At 36.4% G+C, this 13,406-nt stretch overlaps 1 protein-coding gene across 4 annotated transcripts in view; it reads right to left on the bottom strand.

The window, feature by feature from the left end:
* SLC30A7 (solute carrier family 30 member 7) overlaps nucleotides 1-13,406 on the bottom strand; it is a 141,608-nt gene that overhangs the window by 85,259 nt on the left and 42,943 nt on the right. The gene's annotated exons all lie outside the window — the stretch shown is intronic.

Genomic DNA, 13,406 nt, shown 5'->3' with positions numbered 1-13,406 from the left:
AAAGAACATTCGTCTTTCAAGGAAAGTCTCATAAGAAGGACTAGTGGTATTCTGAAAGATGGAAAGGAAAGAGAGATACCAATAAAGACCCAAAAGAATAGAGACAATGCTTATCTGACTGGTCATAAAGTGGTCCCAATCGTTGGTTAAATGAATGACAGAAATACAGATAATCAAATGTTTCAGACTCTGGCCTGAAGAAAGGCAGAGGGCATAGGAAAGAAATGAGGAGACTGTCTTCATACTTTAAGTGTATAGTGATAAGTACTTGGATAAGGAGGGTAACCATAGGAACAAAGACAAAAAGGAAATTTAAGCAAATAGAAATAACTGGTGTCTAACTGGATCTAATGAAAGACACAATGAGAGCAATGTTAAGGAGAGTTTACTAAAAATATGGAGAAGATGGCAGTGATGAGGATAGAAAGCTCAGTGTGGACAGGAGTTTCAGTCACATTCAACTAAAAATATTCTTTAGTCAACAGTGACTTAAGAACCAAGAAAAATGAGATGTCACCCTTAATTCCTTCTTCCCCTTAAATCCCCAGGTTCTCATGATTTAATATCCTAAATATTTCTTGACTCCATTCATTCCCCTTCATTGTACTACACATATCCACAATAATCTCCATATCTTTCATGTGGATTATGATAAATAGCTTTCTAAGTGGTCCCTTCAGCTCTAGTCTTATTTCCTCAAGTCCATGTAACAGGCAGCTTCAACGATGGCTCCCAATGACCCTGCCCTACCTGGTATTCATGCCCTGTGTAGAATTTCAGGACCTAGTTACCTGCTGCTAATGAACAGGGTATGGTAAAAGTGATGAGATGTCACTGTCAAGATTGAGTAAAAAGACTCTGGCTTCTGTCTTGTATACCCTCCTCTTTTGTTCTCACTTGCTCCCGCATAGCTGCTGTGTTGTGAGCTGTCCTATAGCCAAGACTGTGTGGCAAGAAACTGAGGGATACTTCGGAGAGATACTAGGCAGACCCTCAGTTCCACAGCCCAAGAGGAACATAATCCTGTCAGTAACCACTTGAGTGAGCTCAGAAGTAGATTCTCCCCCAAACGAACCTTGGAATAACTGCAGTCCCAGATGCTACCTTGATTATTAGCTTGTGAGAGACCTTGGGCCAGGCAACATAGTTACCTATGCCCAGGAAGTATAAGATAATAATGTATATTATTTTAGCTACTAGTTTTTTGGGTACTTTATTATGTATCTACAGATATCTAATACAACCATATTTTATAGAGACGTTAGACTAACCTATATAAAATAGGTATGTGACCCTATCCCTTTCCCACTAAGAAATGTGTCAAAAGCTCCCTACTGCCTAGGGAGTTAAGTGCTGGCTCTTTAACATAGTGCATTTTTGGATCTGGCCCCTCAAGCTTTAACTCCTATTAATCCTTGCTTCCTATTTTAAGCTCTCCAAATATAACATACTTGTGCTTTACCTTATGGTGTTTCTTTTACAGTTTTACTCAAACTGTAACCACTGTTTAGAATGTCCCTAAGCTGCTCTACAGTCTGGCTTACATTTCTTCTTTAAAATTCAAGCGTCACCTCTTTTACGGTATATTTCCTGATCCCAAACTGCCCTCTACACTGTATAAGATGTCCTCTCTGTGCTATTAAAAAAAAAAAAAAACGAACTATGCTACCTACAGTATTATCACATTGCATGAAAATCACCAGCTTGTGTTTCCCCCTCCCTCTGAACTGAAAGCTGCTTTAAGGTAGGAATTATCTTATTTGTGTTTGTAAACCCAGCATCTCAGATGGTGTTTGGCAAATAAATGTTTATAGAACAGAATTTATAGCTGAATCCATTAAACATAATTAATTCATAAATTTTGCAAGTATATCTGAGGCTAGGGATCAATACTAAATCTCGCAGCATACACGGAATCATTAGCAGTTAAGAAAAGGAACTAGTAAAGAGAGTAAAAGCACAGTAAGTAAAACATCTGGAATAAAGGGTATTTCCAGAATAAAGGGTATTCCAGTAAATACCTCAATAATAATAATAAAAAAAAACAGAAAAAGGCCATTAGATTAAACAATGCAAATATTGTTTGAGGCCATCCACTGTAACATTTCAGAAACAGTAAAGAGAAAAAAAATGAGTAGAAAACAACTGCAAATGGGCTTAAGGATTTTGACAGTGAAGAATACTGGTTACTCATTCATCTAAACTAAAGAGTAGTGTCTGTTTCTACCTACTGTGTTGCTATTAAATAGGTGAACACTTCCTGTGTTTATAAAAAAGGCAAAGAAAAAAATGGTGACATATTACTTAGGTACAAGTCAACCATCATTTTTCTTTATTCTCTCCATCCTTATTTCTCAGGAAAAAGAGAATCCATCACAGAATATATTTATATACTAAACTTAAAAAATTTTATCTTTTCCTAGCTGTACTCAGAAAATGAGGCACAAAAATGATTCTCCGTGAATTACTGTTTGAGAATTAAAAAAAGGTTTCTTTCCTACCTGTCTCCTCAGTTTAGTTATTTTGATAAGTTCTTCTCCAATCTTAATCTAGGGAACTACTAACAATGTTTAGATATCTGAGGTGAAAATTACACTCAAATGGAAGTCATGACTCTTGGGTTCTAATTCTGCCATTAAATAGCTTTTAGCAAATTTTTAGAGCATCAGTTTTCTCATCTATAAAATGAAGGAGTAAACATCCAGTCAATTTCTTTCATATTTTATATATTTTCCATTCAATAAGAAAAAGTGGCTAAACTATAAAGAATACTAGAGAGAGGATACATTTGGAAATGAGAAAAAATATAAATTGTTTTTATATACTAAGGGAAAAAAAGCAGTGTCATCAAATGACACATAGATATACTTGGCAAAATGATTTACTCCATCACAACAGATAATCCAGCAAATGAATTTTACTAAGCAATCAATATTAAATGATTATTAAGGATCTACTACTACATGTCTGGCATCAGATTTTCTGGAACTAGATGGGACCTTACTTTAGAGTTGTGGAAATGGTGGCCTAGAGCACCAAAGTAACTTGTCTAAGCGAATGAGCAGGAGAACTAGAACAGATCGGGTCCTTAGACTCCAAGTTCAGTTTTGAAAAGTTCAAGTCAACAAATACCTGCAATATGCCTACAGGTAGCAAGCATGTGCTAGACACTGGAAATACAAAAATAAATAATATAGAATACTTTATTTCAGAGAAGTCCATAACTTTACTTTTAATAAGCCTGCAGAAAAGGCAATGGAAATCAGGCATCAAACTTATTTAGGGTCCACCATTTAAAAGAAGGCACATATGAATTTAAAGCAACTACACAGTATGCTTGTATACATTTTGACTTTCCACAAACTTTTGGTGAATGGTTTTCTTAATTGGTAAATTGATAACTTATTTTTAAACATACCTTTAAAAATAAAGGGGAAGAGAGAAAGGAATAGAAGAGGCATTGACTCAACTGCAACGAAAGGCATGCAGTGTGGGAAATGACATTATTTAAGCAGTAGGTGTGAAATAACTTTTGCGAACAACTTTTAGAATATTTATTGTTTTAGAATACTCAGGTTTAGTCTAATTGTTCCCCCAAGGAGCTAAAACACAATAAGTAAGAGATGGTGAGTCCCATCTATAATAATCCTTGAGGAGATCAGCCTTCAAACATTAAAGACATTCCCTTAGAGAGTCCAACAGTCTCTTAATAAGTCACCTGGAAAAATCATCTACAGATTTATCCAAATCATTATTCAAATTTTTATGTGTATATTCCATGTGTATCACTTCGCAAATTCTGCTACTCCCTGCCACCACCTTTGTACAAAAGAATCTAGTACTTCCTTTTCCTCCTAAAATTTGCTTTCACATGAGGCCCTTAGTTTGAGGACTCTAGAGTTGGTAAAGAAGTTACATGATCACAGATAATATCATATTAGAATTAAAAGAGAATTTAGAGATCACTCATTTTAACACAATTCAAGAACCATATGCAGATAAATATTTTACTAAAATTAATGTTAGAAGTAAACATATATTTTTAAATTAACTAAATTATAAGTTATAAGACATCATAACTGATACAAATAAATAAAAATGACTTTTTGTATTTTTTTCTTTTTTTCATAAGGCTCAATTGTGGTTTTTATTGATTTGCCTATATTGAAATTTGGAATGGTTGCCTCTTTAGGTAGAATTTTAATAAAATGTTTACACTCAATAGCAGCAAGCATTTCACCAAAGCAAAGGGATATGTCACACTAACTTTCTCCAATTGCAATTTTAAAATAATGCAAGAATTTCAGCTGTAGGAGCTATAACTAGGTCATAAAACTGTGGTGGAAAAAAGGCACTTGCTAAATCACATGGTGATAATGCAATTTAGAACAGGCCAATTTCTATAATAATTTAAAGAGTCATAAAAATGTAAAAGAAACCTGTAGAAACTCTACTTTTTGCCTTTAAAAATTGTGTTTAGCTCAGGAGTTTGTGTCCATATTTTTCTGATTAACTATTGTAATGGAGAATCATAAACCAGATTTTAGCTTGGATCTAGCTAGCCATAATGAAAGGATATGTAGAAAAAGACAAGCTTAGCAAATTCCTGACTGAGCTAAGACTTAGAGCTGCATCCAAACCTAAAAAGTAAGCATTTGGAAACAATTAGAGGTTCACTTCTGGTTGACTAACCCAATTCTAGTCTTCACAATGAAACACCATTTCCCTATCATAAATAAAAAGAGATGATGAGTCATTAGGTATGAGTTTACCAGTATAACAGGGCAATGAATTTATTCTTCAAAAGCTGAATGTAAATCAAATTTATAATCATACAATCATAAACATAAAATTAATCTGAAAGCTTTACCCTTAAATGCTAACAGATTAAATGAGCAGTAGTTACTTATTACTCTTTACTGCCAGTAATTTTACAAATAATACTATATTCAAATCTTACTTCAGAAACAGTTTTTAGTGAAGAAGGCTCACTACTTCAACAGTAAATAAAATTATCTACCAGTAATCATAAACAAACCAAACAAAAAAGGGTATACATTATGAAAACTTCTGAAGAACACTGACTACTGACAATCATGTTTAACAATAAAAAATTTCAGTTAAAATTATTACTTAGATCTGAGATAAAGATCAAGTAGTATTAATTAAAACATGATTACTGATTCATCTTCATGAATCAACTTATGAGCTAAGTCCTCCTGTATACTGCAGGGGGTTTTAAAATCTACAAACATAAAGAAAGAAAATTGTACTTTCAAAAATAAATTTGAAGGTCTGGCATATGTTACATACCATATTTTAGTGGACAAAAAAGCCAAAAAAATGGTAAAGCAATTCACATTTAAATTAAATATGCAGTCACAATTGCATAAATATAATTAATTCATAGTGATGGATAATTATCTATTAATCCAGAATTTCATAAGCCTAGTATACAACAGATAGTCCAAAATCTTATCACCTGGGATTGCGGTTTACTTTATAATTATACTGAGTTTCTGAAACCTCTGGTTCAAATCAGTGCATATTTACAGAGAACCTACTTTACTCAATAATGGAGATATTAAGATACCCTAAGGTACCCCTAGAACTTACAGCCAAAGTCATGAAAAAGTCATTCTTTTCCATAAGCTTCTGGAACTTAGCTGTAACACCTAACACATCTGGTCTTTGGACCAAAACCACCAGTGTATAATGTCAAATTTGTAAATAATCAGTAATGTTGTTGTTTAGATAGCACTTAATCGTTTTTAAAATGCTTTCATAAATTTTTTCTAATTTAATCCTCACAACAACTTTAAGTAACCTTTAAGAAAATGTTAGAACAACTCGCTTATTTTACACATGAGAAAACCAACTGGGAGAGGTTAGAACAACTTGCTCTTTGTTATACACAGGTAAGAGTAAGTGGCAGAGTTGGGTGTGACACTGCCAAGACAAAAGCTCTGCACACACTGCAGTGTCTCATCACAGTTATGTTCTCTAGAGTTAAGAGAGTAAGAATGAAATGCCATGTTCATTTTATTCCTAGTGCCCAGCACAATGCTTAGACCATAATAAGCACCTAACACATCTGCTGAATGTATTAAATATTTAAAAATGTCAAATGCTAGATTACTGGAATTTAAACTAGCCCTTGTTTGACATGACTTTCAACCCGTCACAATAATAACTAAATAGCATAACAATGAAGAGCTTCTCAATTCAGTCATATACAAAAAAGAACCTCTAATAAAGAGAAGGCGAAGTATCTTATCCTCCATTCAAACATACATTAGAAAGAATTATACTTAGGAACAATCAGCATTCTCAATTCTCAATGTACCAAATATCTTAATAAAAGCTTTTCTCTTCATTTTTATGAATAAGAAACTAAAATCACACCAGCAATATAAGAAAAAATATATCTTAAAATGGGAAGAGATTAAAGTCAATACGGTATTGGGCAAAAAGCTCCACAAAATACACACAGTTTTGAGAGAAGATCAGGCAGGAATAAATTCATATTATTCATGTTAAATATGGTACCATTTTTATCGAAATGCTAATAAGACCTGGAGGAACTACCCCATTCCAACTGAAAGCAGCAGCTACGTTAGGATGGACACAGGCAGGAGAAGCAGCACTGTAGGCAAATATGCATTTTAAAAAGCATGGAAGTCAAGAAACAGGACTTTGTTTAGAAAAACCAGATGAGACAACAAGAAGTATTGTTAAGACTATCAAAATCAAATTAATTATCATTCAGGTAGCTTCAGAAATGACAAGCATTAGCCCAGAACAAAAAGGTCAGCAAGAAAAATCCAAAAGGAATGGGATCAAAATGCCAATTAATCTCCAGTTTCATCTGGTTATCAGGAATCTAAGTTAAACTATGTCTACCTAGTTGTATTTGTCCATTTTCATACTGCTATAAAGACCTACCTGAGACTGGGTAATTTATGAAAAGAAAAGGTTTAATTGACTCACAGTTCCACAGGCCAGGAAGCATGAGTAGGTGGCCTCAGGAAACTTAAAATCATGGCGGAAGGTGAAGAGGAAGCCAGGACCTTCTTCACACGGTGACAAGAGAGAAAGAGACAGCAAAGGGGGAAGTGCCACACATTTTTAAATCATCAGATCTGGTGAGAACTCACTCACTATTACAAGCACAGCAAGGGGGAAATCCACCCCCATGATCCAGTCATCTTCCACCAGGCCCTTCCTCCAGTGCAACATGGGGTTTTAGCAGGCACACAAATCCAAACCATATCACTAGTTCAAGTTAAAAATGGTCTACTTATATTTGATCCAATCTACATAGTGTTCCAACCCTATCATTTCCTCACAACATTGTAACAGAGCTTTGACCCTTAATGGCTGAGTGTGTTGCTGTGAAGAAATCCAGGATCCAGGAAGGACACTGGAGAAAAGGAAAAAAGTACATCATGGAAAGTACGGTGAATCCTTTGTGCTCTTAAACGATGCAGGTAGAAGCCATCCAGGATTTGGTTTGGGACCTGGCCCATCAGATAACCATGAACTAGTCATTTTAAAGTAACTAAGTTAGACACAGATGAACTGTATTTCTTTTTTTTTTTTTCCCCCTTGCCTTGTTTCCTCTCTGTCTTTCCCCATTTGGTGATAAGAGTCACATGAAACAACAGCATGTCACAGCAGTAAGAGAAGACTACCTTTAAGTGAATGATATCTGCTTCCCAATAGCCTTCCTTTAAGAAAGGCAAGTAAGCAATTAACACACTTTTACTACCAGTGTGGCGGGTGCTGCTGTTCAAGACTTTATATACCTATTAACCCATTTAAGTCACACACAAATTATAAGGTAAATATTTATCATTGTCCCCACTTTAAAGATGAAAAATTGAGTCACAGAGAAGCTAAATGACTTGTCCAAGCTCACAAAGCTAGAAGGTTAAAGTAGGATTTGAACCCAGGCAGTATGTCTATATAGTGAACGTGTGTGTGTGTGTGTGTGTGTGTATGTATGTATGTGTGTGTGTGACTTAAAACAGCACAAATTTATTATCTTGCAGTTCTGGAGGTCAGAAGTCCAAAATATGTTCCATTGGGCTAAAATCAGGGTGTCACAGGCTCTAGGAAGAATCTGTTTCCTTGACTTTTCTGACATCTAGAGGCCACCTGCATTCCTTGGTCCCTGGCCTCTTCCTCCATCTTCAAAGCCAGTAGCATAGCCTCTTCAGATTTCTCTTGGACTCTGACTCTTCTGCCTTCCTTTTCCATCTTTTGAGACCCCTATTTGATTATATTGGGCCCACTTGGATAAACCAAAATAATCTCCCATCTCAAAATCTTTAACTTAATTACATCTGCAAGGCCCCTTTTGTGAAGTATGGTAATATATTCACAGGTTTCCAAGATTAGGACTTGGTCATCTTTGGGGCCATTCTTCTGCCCAGTCATTCTTCTTACCCTCGCCAGGTGGGTAAGGAGGGAGAAATCAGGAGGTTGCTGGCAGGACCTCACTGGGTAAAGGAGGGTCTGAGTTAGGTCTTCTAGCGGGGAAGACTTTTCACAACATGGAGAGGATTCCAGGCAGGCTGAGCAGCATGAATCAAAGGCACAGCAGTTACCATGAGGTCTACCTGAAGAAAAGAGGTGCGCCTTGGAGCATTATGGAAAGCAACACTGTGGAAAAGTTGGGTTCCATTCTTATTCAACTAGGAGACTTAGAGAGTAGTGCCTCCTTTTCACAAGCAACATTTTAGTATAATTTGTGGATGTTCTTTGCTGAAAATTAGAAATGGATTAACTAAGATTCTGTAACAAAGCTGCTTTTTCTGATTAGCATTTTTCTGTCTTTCCTGATTTCTTTAACCTGATTCCCTTTGTTGTTGTTATTTGTTGTTGTTGCTTTGCTTTTTCTAATTGAATTCTAGCTTTGTAGCAGACAAAGGGCTACCCTGTCAGTACCCTGACATACCTCTCCCCTGCCTCACATCCCTTTTCCTTCTAACTGCCAACATTTCGCCTAACATCTTTCTCTGACCCCAGAGCTTGCTTTGCACATTGGCCAAGAGGAAAAAATTCTGATTCACCACTCTCCCACTTTTCAGCAGCTCTCTTCCAATGACTGAGGAGTTGGTCTATAAATCCCATTTCCCTTCTTCCCCTCCATGGAGATAACTCTGAAGCACAAGCCCTACACAGGGTCCCTAAGTTACTCACCAACTTGAGCTCCAGTTGCCCATAGTGGTAACTTGATTGACAATGAACCTGACGCTGGCTCCCTCCCTTCCTTGTTTCACTTCTCCACTCCCCTACAGGTGTTAGGATCACCTCTGAGATAAACTACTTGCACTTGAATCCATGTCACAGGGGGACATGAATCAGAGGCAACCCAAACTAAAGTAGGATTTCATCAACACAGTGAGTGCTCTTAACGAGTCTGTGATACTACCTCTGATGAAGTTATAAAAGTGACATTGCTGCCTCTTTCAGAGAACCTGTGACTACAGTAAAGTCCTGATTTTAGGAGAAGCTGATTTTAACAGTATGTAAAAGGATCAGTCCACAGGAAAAAACGCAAAATTTCAGGAAAACATGAACAGTTAAAAAAAAAAACAACAAAAAAACAGCAGACCTTGGCAAGAAGCAGTGATAGCAAACAATGTGAAAGTTTTCTGTCATCAGAGAGCTGACTGGTATAGTCAAATGACATGACCAAAAACAAATCCCTGACACCTAATTTCCATTCTGGGCCCATACTCCATGCTGACTCCCAAAGTTACACGTTTAAGTAATCCTAAAATGTGAAACAAAAACAAAAAGAACTCTTATTTAATTGATTACCTAAAATACAAAATGTTAAATATCACTGGGAGAATATATTTTTTATTGAATATCTCAAAGTAAGTTAATTGCTATATTACATTGGTTGCTGACTATATTAAAATATTTAGTTGCTGAGGTATGACTGGAAATCGTGTTTCCAAAGGATTAGTTAAGGAAAAGAACAGATTAACTTAAGGGCAGGCTATACCTAGTGGTGGAGAGTTTGAAATTACACATGGATTAAGAGTGACCATTAAAACTAAAGAACCAAAAAAGTCATTCTTTTTCTTTCTGCAGCAAGTAAATTAAGTTAAAAAATCTTAACATGCATTTCACTTTTTTGATTTACTTTGATTTTTTGAAGGGCTAAAAATGTGGATGATTCCAAAGTCAAAAGTATATTTAAAAATATATTCTGTTCAGATTCGGTGTTTCACACCTGTAATCCTAGCACTTCGGGAGGCTGAGGCGGGTAGATTGCTTGAGTCCAGGAGTTTGAGACCAGCCTGGACAACCTGGCAAAACCCCATCTCTACAAAAAATACAGAAATTAGCCAGGTGTGGTGGTGTGCACCTGTAGTCCTAGCTACTTAGGAGGCTGAAGTGGGAGGATGGCTTGAGCCCAGGAGGTGGAAGTTGCTAGTGAGTTGAGATTGTGCCACTGCCCTCACTCTAGCCTGGGTAACAGAGCCAGACCTTGTCTCAAAAAATAAAATAATAAAATAAAATAAAAATTCAAAGTCTCACTCCTAATCCCTTTCCTCTGCCTAGAAGGTAACTATATTTGCTGTTGGTTTATTCTTCCGTGTTTCTTTGCAAAATTATATGAAAACATGTAGATTATATGCATGTCTCTTCTTCTTATATAAAAGGTAGCAGTGCTTTTATATAGCTTATGCTATAAACCTAAATATCATGTGCTACATATTAAGTGCTATCTTGTTTTCTTAATAACATTCTCGGGGCCGGGTGCGGTGGCTCACACCTGTAATCCCAGCACTTTGGGAGGCCGAGGCGGGTGGATCACGAGGTCAAGAGATCGAGATCATCCTGGTCAACATGGTGAAACCTCGTCTCTACTAAAAATACAAAAAATTAGCTGGGCATGGTGGTGTGTGCCTGTAATCCCAGCTACTCAGGAGGCTGAGGCAGAAGAATTGCCTGAACCCAAAAGGCGGAGGTTGCGGTGAGCTGAGATGGCGCCATTGCACTCCAGCCTGGGTAACAAGAGCGAAATTCTGTCTCAAAAAACAAAACAAAACAAAAAAAAATAAAATAAAATAACGTTCTCAAAAATCATACATTACCACATAAAGATCATCCTTATTCTCCTTTTTAAGGTTGTACAGAACTCCTTTATTGATGATGTAATATTACAAAATACATACATGGTCTTTGACCCCATTTCCTGACATATAACTCTTAAAATCCTTGGAATCTCTAAAGTGACGTCTTTCTAATGAGTTGACTGATGGCTGACAGCCTGTAGGTAGCTTCAGGATATGGGCTGGTCATGCAGAAAGATCAAGGCATGATTAGAAACCCCTCTCCAGATAGGGAGAGGGGTTGAAGGTTAAGTTTATCACCAATGGCCAACTAATCAATCATGCCTATGTAATGAAGCCCCCATAAAAACCCAAAAGGACAGGGCTCAGGAAGCTTCCAGACAGCTGAAGACATGAAGGTTCCTGCAGTGTGGCTTGCCTAGAAAGAACATGGAAGGTCTGTCCTTCCCCTATACCTCACCCCACGCATCTCTTCATCTGTATCCTTTGTTATATCTTTTATAATAAGCCAGTAAACATGCTTACCTGAGTTCTGTGAGCTGCTTTAGCAAAGTAATAGAATCCAAGGATGGGATTGTGGGATCCCCAGTTTATAGGTGGTCAGTCAGAAGCACAGGCAAAATAAGCCGGGGCCTGCAAATGGCATCGGAAGTGGGATCCCTCAACCTGTGAGATCTCACACAGTCTCCAGGTAGTGTCAGAATTGAGCTGAATTAGAGGATACTCAGCTGGTGTCTGCTGGATAACTGATTGCTTATGTGAAAGTAAGTAATTCAAAATCTAAGCTGTTGGAACCTCAAAATATTTTGAGCCTGAAATGAATGTGATTATAGGACCTCAGTTACATAACATAGCTGTAAACTTTGTTTCTCTTATTAGATTTGCCTTCTCTCTTACCCACATAGTTTTATCAAATGTTGTAAATGATTAAAGAGCACCTAGGAAGACCCATTCCCTCTTCCCTGTAGATTAACTGCCCTCTTATCTTTCTTACATGCAGATTATCATGTCTAAGATGAAATGTTAAAAACATTCTTTTAAATTGAAAAGGAAACGTAAACAAGCTGTAACTCATCAGATTGCTGTAACTCATAAATCAGCCTTGTATAGAAAATGCTATAATCCTAATAAATTTGTTTTCTGCCTATATAACCAAGACCTTAACTTTTCTTTTTCTTTTTTTTCCAACTAAACATAAAAATAGATTTTATTTATTGTCTTTCTTTTTTTTTTTTTGAAAGAAAAAAAGAAAAGAAGAGGAAGAAAAAGGGAGAGAAAGAGAGAGAGAGAGAAAATGGGAGTATTGCTTTCTTGCCCAGGCTAGAATGCAGTTTAGTAATGGGTATTGAAAACCTCTTTTATACCAATAATTATACTTAATGATGTAGACAGAAGGAATAAGGGAAGAAAATAACAAACAAGCAGCCAACCAATATTTCATTTAAACCTATGAAATGCTATGCAATTACTGAGGAGTGATTTACTTCCAATTATGTAGTCACTTTTGGAATAGGTGTGAGGTGGTAATGTATGTTTTGTGTATTTGAAGTGGAGAGTTCTATAAATGTTTATTAAGTTTACTTGTTCCAGGTCTGAGTTCAAGTCCTGGATGTCCTTGTTAATTTTCTGTCTCGTTGATCTATAGAATCGTTAACTCTTCTTGTTACATTGATCCTTTTGCCATTATGTAATGTCCTTCTTTGCCTCTTTTGCTCTTTGTTGCTTTAAAGTCTACTTTATCAGAGGCCAGAATTGCATCTCCTGCTTTTTGTTTATTTATTTATTTTTACTCTCTGTTTGGTTGGTAAATCTTCCTCCTTCTCTTTGTTTTGAGTCTTTGTGTATCGTTGCATGTGAGATGGGTCTGGATGCAGCATACCGATGGGTTTTGGCTTTTTATCCAATTAGAATATATATAAGTTTAATACTGGCATTTGATGCTAGCTGGCTGTTTTGCCCATTAGTTGGTGTAGATTTTTCATTGTGTTAATGCTCTTTGCTTTTTGATATATTTTTGGAAAGGCTGATATTAGTTGTTCCTTTATATGTATAGTGCTTCTTTCAGAAGCTCTTGTAAAGCAGGCCTGGTGGTGGTGAAGTCTCTAAGTACTTGTTTGTTCACAAAAGATTTAATTTTTCCTTCGCTTATAAAGCTTAGTTTGGCCGGATATGAAATTCTGGGTTGAAAGTTCTTTTCTTTAAGGATGTTAAATATTGGTCCCCACTCTTTTCTGGCTTGTAGGGTTTCTGCTGAGAGATCTGCTGTAAGTCTGATAGGTTTCCCTTTATGGGTAACCTGACCTTTCT

Source organism: Aotus nancymaae, unplaced genomic scaffold, assembly GCF_030222135.1.
Source record: "Aotus nancymaae isolate 86718 unplaced genomic scaffold, 86718_ANA_hifiasm-v0.15.2.pri h1tg000117l, whole genome shotgun sequence".
NCBI lineage: Eukaryota > Metazoa > Chordata > Mammalia > Primates > Aotidae > Aotus > Aotus nancymaae.
Note: the sequence above shows the minus strand (reverse complement) of the source record. Positions and strands in the feature narration are given on the sequence as shown.